This window comes from Panthera uncia, chromosome C2 (genome assembly GCF_023721935.1).
Source record: "Panthera uncia isolate 11264 chromosome C2, Puncia_PCG_1.0, whole genome shotgun sequence".
Lineage (NCBI taxonomy): Eukaryota > Metazoa > Chordata > Mammalia > Carnivora > Felidae > Panthera > Panthera uncia.
The window spans coordinates 93,219,342-93,229,135 of record NC_064810.1 but is presented as its reverse complement, the minus strand read 5'-3'; the positions used below and the strand labels follow the sequence as shown (position 1 = coordinate 93,229,135).

The window sequence follows — 9,794 nt, the reverse complement described above, 5'->3', positions numbered from 1 at the left end:
CTTTTTCATGCCTTTGCATTTCTTCGTTAATTTTGGAATCGTCTTGTTCATTTCCACAGGAAAATCTACCTAGAATTTCACCTTGGATTGTGTTGAATGTTTAGGCCTATTTTGGGGGGGATTAATTTATTTATGGAATATTCTAATCTACAACACACTGGAGGCTTTCACTTTTTTAAGTGTTCTTTTATTTACCTTAACAGTTTTTTAGAGTTTTCTGGCAGAGGTTCTGTGCATCTTTTGTTAAATTTATTCCCAGGCAATTGATAGTTTTAATACGAATGTATTATGAAAATACTATTTTCGAATTTTTGGTTTATATATAGAAATAGTACTGATTTTTTAAATATTGACGTGGTGTCCAGCAATTTTGCTGAATTAAATGATTAACTCTAAAAGTTTATATTTAGAGACAGTGAATTGTCTACACTACTTGCCATGTACAAATACTTTTATTTTTCTTTTCTAAGCTTATACTTCCCCACCTTGCATTGCTATGACTTTCAATACAACATTCTATTGAAGGGATAGTAGCACATATCCTTGTTCTATTTCCAAAGTCAGGATTTGAAATCTGTCCTTACTCATTTATATTTTACTTTCACAATTATTTATTTTGATTGTTTTACTGATAATTTATATTTTACTTTCACAATTATTTATTTTGATTATTTGATCAGAAGAACGTGTTTTTTAAAATGTAATTTATTGTCAAGTTGGCTAACATACAGTGTATACAGTGTGCTCTTGGCTTTGGGGGTAGATTCCTGTGATTCATCGCTTACATACAACACCCAGCGCTCATCCCAACAAGGGTCTTCCTCAATTCCCATCACCCATTTTCCCCTCTCCCCTGCTCCCCCCATCAACCCTAAGTTCGTTCTCTGTATTTAAGAGTCTCTGATGGTTTGCCTCCCTCCCTGTTTGTAACTATTTTTTTCCCCCTTCCCTTCCCCCCATGGTCTTCTGTTAAGTTTCTGAAGTTCCACATATGAGTGAAAACATATGATATCTGTCTTTCTCTGACTTATTTCACTTAGCATATTACCCTCCAGTTGCATCCAGGTTGTTGCAAATGGCAGGATTCCATTCTTTCTCATTGCCAAGTAGTATTCCATTGTATATATAAACCACATCTTCTTTATCCATTCATCAGTTGATGGACATTTGGGCTCCTTCCATAATTTAGCTATTGTTGAAAGCACTGCTATAAACATTGGGGTACATGTGCCCCTATGAATCAGCACTCCTGTATCCTTTGTATAAATTCCTAGTATGCTATTGTTGGGTCATAGGGTAGTTCTATTTTTAATTTTTTGAGGAGCCTCCATACTGTTTTCCAGAGTGGCTACACCAGTTTGTTTTCCCACCAACAGTGCAAAAGGGTTCCTCTTTCTCTGCATCCTCGCCAACATCTGTTGTTACCTGAGTTGTTAATGTTAGCCATTCTGACAGGTGTTAGGTGGTATCTCAATGTGGTTTTGATTTGTATTTCCCTGGTGATGACTGATGGTGAGCATCTTTTCATGTGTCTGCTGGCCATGTGGATGTCTTCTTTGAAAAAGTGTCTATTCATGTCTTCTGCCCATTTCTTCACTGGATTATTTGTTTTTCGGATGTTGAGTTTGGTAAGTTCTTTATAGATTTTGGACCCTAACCATTTATCCAATATGTCATTTGCAGATATCTTCTTCCGTTCCGTCGGTTGCCTTTTAGTTTTGTTGATTGTTTCCTTTGCTGTGCAGAAGCTTTTTATCTTGATGAGGTCCCAATAGTTCATTTTTTGTTTTTGTTTCCTTGCCTTCAGAGATGTGTCAAGCAAGAAGTTGCTGTGACTGAGGTCAAACAGGTTGTTGCCTGTTTTCTCCTCTAAGATTTTGATGGTTTCCTGTCTCACATTTAAGTCTTTCATCCATTTTGAGTTTATTTTTGTGTATGGTATAAGAAAGTGGTCCATTCTTCTGCATGTTGTTGTCCAGTTCTCCCAGCACCATTTGCTAGAGAGTATCTTTTTTCCGTTGGATACTCTTTCCTGCTTTGTCAAAGATAAGTTGGCTATACATTTGTGGGTCCAATTCTGTGTTCTCTATTCTATTCCATTGGTCTATGTATCTGTTTTTGTGCCAACACTATACTGTCTTGATGATTACAGCTTCGTAGTAGAGGCTAAAGTCCAGGATTGTGATGCCTCCCGCTTTGGTTTTCTTTTTCAACATTACTTTGGCTATTCGGGGTCTTTTGTGGTTCCATACAAATTTTAGGATTGTTTGTTCTAGCTTCGAGAAGAATGCTGGTGCAATTTTGATTGGGATTGTACTGAATGTGTGGATTGCTTTGGGTGGTATTGACATTTTAACAATATTTGTTCTTCAAATCCATGAACATGGAATGTTTTTCCATTTCTTTGTGTCTTCTTCAATTTCTTTCATACGTTTTCTATAGTTTTCAACATACAGATCTTTTACATCTTTGGTTAGGTTTATTCCTAGGTATTTTATGGTTCTTGCAATTATAAATGGGATTGATTTCTTGATTTCTCTTTCTGTTGTATTTTAGTAAGTAAGAGATGGGAACTACCCTCAATTTTTTGGACATCTTGATCCCCATATCATTTTCTAAATAACTCATTTTTTCACTATTGTTTGGTTTGTAACTTTGATTATATACCAGATGAAAAAAATAATGGTTACTTACGTCAGTGTGACTGCGATAGATTTGGTGAGAAATGGGCAGGTTTTGGATGTTTTTTGAAAATCTCTTTTTGTGTGTGTGTGAAAGAGATGGGGAGAGGGACAGAGGGAGAAAGAAAATCCTAAGCAGGCTCCATGCCCAGCACTGAGCCTGATGTGGGGGTCAGTCTTATGGCCCTGAGATCATGACCTGAGCCGAAATCAAGATTTGGATGCTTAACCAACTGAGCCACTTAGGTGCTCCAAAAATCTCTTTTCTAACTTAAATGTTAATACAATCTACAGCTATGGAATAGAGAGCACATACTCTAAGTGTGGCATGAGAATGATGACGTTTTCTAATTGTTTTTGCTTGGCCTGAAAGTATATCATTTTTTATCATAGATAGTCTTTACAAGGAAGAGCAGCTGTTCACTGTAAGACTTCTTGACATCGAAGGTCAAGAAAACGATGGATAACCTCTTGACACTACTATATGATGCTGCTCATACCGTCTGTTGGCCAAGAAGAGCAGAGGAGACGGTAAACTTTCAGTGTTGAATCAATTGGTTGTTTGAATGCAGGAACACAGATAACTGCCCAGCTCACTTCCTCACTTGATTCGAAAAAATATATTATATGATCTCTCTCTCCAAACTGTAAACTGAACCCTACCAGGGGTAAGGATTTTTCTGTCTGTTTGTTTATTTGTTTGTTCACTGATGTATCCCAACAGTGAAAGAGACAAATGCCTAACATATTGTGGTGTTCAGTATGTATCTTCTGAATGGATGTATCAGCTTAATTAGTAAAGAAGGTATCAGCTTAACTCTTGTTAAGATTCCGGGCTCACCCAGTTTCTCCGGGATAGTCTCAGGTAATGGAACTCACGGTCCGTACTCCCATGGTACCCCTTCTGAGAATTACTTCCATTCTATCCTTTCTCCTGACTGGAGAAAGCAGGCCTAGTGTTCTTAGGAACTCACAGGCATTTGGACCATTCCATCCTCCCCTTCACCATCTGTAAATGTGCAATCTGGCTTGGAATGAGAAAAAAACTTCACTCTTTTCTGGTTGGGGGCCCCACTTCCTTTTGGGATCCCTTTGGAACAAGGCAGATTGAAAGGCAGAATTAAAAGTGATTATGTTACCTGTGCTTACGAGTCTATGTTCCCCGAATTAACACCCACTATTTAAAGGAAAAGAGAACCCACTTTAAAAAAAATTTTTTTTTTTAATGTTTATTTATTTTTGAGAGAGAGAGACAGAGACAGAGTGTGAGCAGGGGAAGGGCGGAGAGAGAGGGAGACACAGAATCCGAAGCAGGCTCCAGGCTCTGAGCTGTCAGCACAGAGCCCGATGCAGGGCTGGAACTCACAGACTGTGAGATCATGACCTGAGCTGAAGTTGGAGCTCAGCCGACTGAGCCACTCAGGCGCCCCAAAAGAACCCACTTTTAACTCCACCCCTGAAATGAGAAAGTTAGTCTTTAATCAGGGAAACAGAATCAGGTAATGATTCAGAAGTAGGGTTCACAATTTATTGAGGAGATTTAACTCAGTGGAGTATAGCAGCTTTATTTTTTCCAATTACCATTTTAAACTATGCTCTGATAAGTCCTCCATTTCCTGTCTCAGCAGCATGTTCAGCCGATTCCATAACTTTCTTGTCACTTTTGCTAATTAAGAGTCCAGTTCAATTTCAAAGCTCGCTCTCTCCCTTCCCTGCAGCACAGGCCTGAGCATGACCTCTGGATGGTGGAAGAAGAGGATGTGAGATGCACACAGCCTGCCTTCTTCTTTTCTAGGTCTCCATTCTGTGTGGTTGCAGGGGGCTGGAAGGAGAGATGATGCAGGCAAAAGTCATATTATATACCTGACGACATATATGTGGCAGGAAGATGTCCCTGGCCAAGCTCTGTTTTGATCTGGTTCTGTTTGATGCTAGTTGCCTTTGCTGATGGGCGTGGTGTTGTAGAAATAACTATTTCATATTTTCTTGAGGGTGATGTCAAATTTTGTCTGATTCTCTTCCCACACCGCCCTTGGTACTGAGGATCCCTCAGAGAGAGACAGTTGTTTGTCTTTGGCCTGGCCGTCAGTCCACGTCTCCACCCTTCTCTCTCAATGGGTATCACCTCACCTGGCCCTGGCAACCCTGTAACTCCTCTTTCTGCTACAATGTCTGTACTTCTTTGCATGATGTCATCAAAATTGTTGAGGTATGTTCCACACCCTCTGAGACTCCTAGGGGACTGAGCTGTAGCTGTTCCAACTTTCATTTTCTTACATGGCATGATGCATTATAGTTCTTCCTAATTCGGATAAGTGGTCCAAACTGGAAAGTTTAGAGGGCCATAGGTGCAAGGAAGAAAGTGGTCAAGCATATCGACACCTTCTGGTGTCTGAAATTCCCATCGTTAGAGTTAAGACTTTAGGTTAAAATAGCACGGAAGGCCATTATTACAATGCAAGCATTTCTCAAGAGAAGTCATTAACATTGGCACATCTGCATAGAAGAGAATCAATCATAAAAGCTAATTCTGAAGGGATGAGAATTTCTTTGATAAGTCTCATATATGAAATGTGAGACGGAACTAACTTGTCTGGTTCCTACTATAATATACTCACTTTTAAAATCCGTATTTTATTTAACCTTCCCGTCATCAACTTTAGGTTCACATCCTTGTTCTCACCTCACAGTAATTTGCCAAAGGACACACGGTAAATGGCTGTGGCAAGGTGTATTATTGTTCAACATATTTGCTATCCTTTGTTGGGTTAAATATCTCTGCTCTGTTGATGTTAGATTCAGTGGTATAACTGGTTTGGTCAGTAAAATATGAATGGAAGCAATGAGAGCAGAAAATTTTAAAGCCAGCATATGATTTCATTGTATCTTCTTCTTCCACAAGGTCAGTTTCCTAAACAGAGGCTGCTCCTTTAGCCTGGGTCTTGAGCTGAAGAAAACATGAAACAGAACTGCAGCTGACCTACAAATGATGTGTAGACTGAGTGAGAAATAAACCTTTGTTATTGCAAGCCACCAAGATTCTGGATTTGTTTGTTACTGCACCATAACTTAGCCTGAGCTGGTTAATACAGTGACCGAAACAGGATTCAAACCCAGGCCTGTCTGACTTCAAAGCCCATGCTTTTTTCTCTTCTAGCACGCCTCCCTGTTGGGAGGACACAGAGGCCTAATCACTACTTCTGTGCCACATGTAGCACCTCCTCGTCCCTCCTTCACCTCCTTCCACAAATGCCCACTGGGAGCTTGGGAAAGTTTCCGGAGGGCACAGCCATCCCTGGAGGAGCCCTGCCTAGGCCTGAATGTCATGTAAGCTCAGAGCAGATCTGATTCCCCAGTTTCACATTGGCCTCCCCCTTCTTGGAAGCACTAAAACAGGGAGGAAAGGACAAGTGATGACAGCAAGGAGTTCCATGCTGCCCTTCCAGGCGCTCTCTGGCTCAGCTGAACGGGAGCTGGTATGATCTGGTGGACAGACAGGCACTGAGTGGTGTGAGGCTTTCCGTTCCCGGCTTCCTCCCTACCCCTGGGGTCACTGGAAAGTTTTTCATCCCAGATTAGATGTGAACACTTCTCTGTAGGAGGGGGAAGGTCTAAGGGCCTCTCATTCAAAGCAAATAGGTGTTCTAATGAGAACTAGGCTGGGCCTTCGGGCAAAATGGAATTTTGCTACTTAGATTGACTGGTTAAGTCAGGCCAGTGGGGAGAAGGAAACAGATAAAACAACAACAACAACAACAACAACAACAACAAAACAACACCTGTCTGTTTCTGGAGCTCAGCTAATCCAAAAAGTGATCCTGACATTTTTTTTTTTCTGCTCAAACACATGTGGCCATATTCCTCCAGAAATTTAAACTGAGAAAATGAGAGCTGACAACTTTCTTTGTTTGGATCCCCCCTAGGATTCTGTGCCACCTGGGTCAATGGCCTGGAGAATTGTCCTGAAGATTCACCTCCTCTGGCATCTGTCACAGGAACTAGTCAATCAGGGAACAGTGGTAGGGGCTGAGTCCACTGTTACACTGTGACCACAGCTTCCATTTTGGGGGGAAAGGAGGTCTGTGTGGTCAACTTGCAGCCCACCAGCTTCACATTTGTTTTGCTTTTAAATGGTCTTTGGGTGGCTACATAATCTTCCCCAAGTGATTGATCACATAGAGGAGCTGATTGGCACTTGAGTTTCTTGGGTCTCTTCCTTTCCTGGATTCAGAGCACCAAAAATACCATTTGTGCTGTTTTACCATGTATCCCTTTGAGATACCCATAAGACGGACATTTTGAAGGAAACCTAATAGTCAACGCTGATATGTAAGTGATCTTCAAAATGGAAGAAGACGCCAAAATTCCCTTCGTTTCATGATATGTATATTTGCCCCTGACTCATTTACCAGGGGGGCTTTCCCTCATTGTATGGCTCCCCATTTCACCATCTGAGCAACAAAAACACATCTTCTTAGCCCTGATACTCTCAAGGTACCTGACAATTACAGTCGACTGGGCCACATGACCAGCTCCAGTGGATCCGACTGCTGTTTCAGTTTTTTGTTTTGTTTACTTCTGCACAGTAGTAATAGCCAGCTTTTGAAGAGGGCTTCACTGCTCCTACAGTGCTTTCATATACATTGCCCAATCAAGCGCTCGCAGTTCCTGAGGAGTGGGTTGAACAGAACGTTGTTAGGAACTCCTGTACAGAGCAGGTCAGACAGAACTTTCTCCGTCGTATTGTGTGGAGCTGGGAGGTTAAGGACTACATCACTTTGGTGTGATTCTGAATCATGTGCTCTTCTATCTATTGGACATGTACACAGAATGAGAAAAAAATGAGGAAAGAGAGAAGAAGAAATTGGGCAAGAAGAAACAAGTAAGGAAGATGGGTCAGGGTGTTAAAATAACAGGTGAAGTATCTAACCAACTGGAAGCTTCGGTTGGCGGGATTGAGTACTCCCTCAGGCAGACATGGTGGTTTTCTTTTCTGATCTATGGCAAGCCCTAAAAAGACCTGGGCTCTTTGTAGGGGCACTCACTTAAATATTCACTGCCTGAGTTGATTAACAAGGATGACTTACAATGCCTTCTCCTGGATGGAAGGATTATTACATTTTTATGGGTATGAGTCCCACTCACTTGTTCTTGTTATAAAATGACTGGTAACAAATAAAACTTTCCAACAATCTAATATTCTCTTGCCTAGGCAACTTCAAATAGCATTAGAGATACTATTTTTTCACTAAATTGATTGAATTCATGAGTTGCCTTAGTATGGTGGGGAGATACGCATATCACATTATAATTTAGTGAACGAATTGTTTTCCCAAACTCCATACAGACAGACCCTTGCCCACAGCACCTGGTACGGTAACTATGGCAAGGACTAACTGTTGTTTGCTTCCTCATGGATTCTTAATTTTCTTTTTTTTCTTTAAATAGGAGATTGTGCTAGGAATCTCTAGGAAATCTCACCCAGGGGCTCCTGGATGGCTCAGTCAGTTAAGCATCTGACTTCGGCTCAGGTTAATTATATTATATATAAATTATCTCACAGGGTCATGAGTTTGAGCCCTGTATTGGGCTCTTTGCTGTCTGCACAGAACCCACATTGTGTTCTCTGTCTCCCTCTCTCTGCCCCTCTCCTGCTCTCTCTGTCTCTCTCTTTCAAAAATAAATCAACATTAAAAAAAAAAAAGAATTTCACACATTAGCTTCTATATTAACTTTGACATTTAATTGTGTGCTGCCTTTAACATTGTTTCTTCTCTTTCCTTCAAGCATATATGGCTTAGCTCACTGACTCAAATGAAAACTCAAAGACAGTGTTGTGAATTAATTGTGTCCCCCAAAATTCGTATGTTAAAACCTTTAAAATATGACTGTATTTGGAGAGAGGGTCTTTAGAGGAGGTAATGAAGTTAAAATGAGGCTGTTAGTCTGGACCCTAATCCAGTCTAACCGTGTCCTTTTAAGAAAAGGAGATTAGGACACACAAAGAGACATCAGGGATGAACAACATGGGAGAAAAGGTGGCTGACTGTAGGCCAAGGAGAGAGGCCTCAGAAAAAACCAACCCTGTTGGTACCTGGTCTTCCAGGCTTCCAGAACTGCAGGAAAATAAGTCACCTGCTGGTGGTATTCTTTTACGGAGGGCCCAGCAAATTAATACAGATAGTGACCTCTTCTATTTCTCTGATATATCTGCCCCATTGTGTCATGCAAAATGCTCAGGACACAATTTAGGCAGCACTTAAGAATACTAGCTGTATTTATTTTCCTTTTTATCCTTTATGTATTTAAAAAAAATCCATTCATGAAGCATTTAACGTAATTTGCTTCATATGCAGTCATTTTGGTTTGTTGGCAAATGGTTCTCTATCCTCATTAGCGAAGACTTAGTTATTTGTTTGCATGGATAATATACATAAAAGGTAAGTATTTAAACAGCATGAAAGATGATACAGTGAAAGATGATATGCTCACTCACACCTCAGTCTTCCAGTTCACTTCCTTAGAGGCAGCCATTATTACCAGTTGTCTGTCTTTCCAGATAAATCTTTGCTCAGAAACATGTCTCTGCATGTGAGTGTCTAATATACACATCTGTATTATAGATATATAGTATATATATTTATGCAAATCCATGCTTTAAAAAAATCTATATATAGATATAAATATCCTCCTCTGACTTTCTTTTTTTATTTTATTTTGTTTATATCAAATGATGGTATAATGCACATGTTTCTACTTTTTGTTAATAGTCAGATGTCTATTTAAAAGAAAAAATATGGAACACTTCATGCAATTTGTGTGCCATCCTTGCTCAGGGGCCATAATAATCATCTCTGTATTGTTCCAATTTTAGTATATGTGCCACTGAAGCGAGCGTGACATGTTTCTACTTTAAAAAAAATTTTTTTTTAACGTTTATTTATTTTTGAGACAGAGAGAGACAGAGCATGAACGGGGGAGGGTCAGAGAGAAGGAGACACAGAATCTGAAACAGGCTCCAGGCTCTGAGTGGTCAGCACAGAGGCCCGATGCGGGGCTCGAACTCACGGACCGTGAGATCATGACCTGAGCCGAAGTCGGACGCTTAACCGA

The 9,794-nt window shown here is 40.4% G+C and overlaps 1 non-coding gene across 1 annotated transcript; it reads right to left on the bottom strand.

The window, feature by feature from the left end:
- Window positions 1-9,471: 9,471 nt before the first annotated feature.
- LOC125922169 (U6 spliceosomal RNA) lies at window positions 9,472-9,577 on the bottom strand. Its single transcript, XR_007457606.1, has one exon. It is a non-coding gene; the product is annotated as a U6 spliceosomal RNA (small nuclear RNA).
- Window positions 9,578-9,794: the final 217 nt, after the last annotated feature.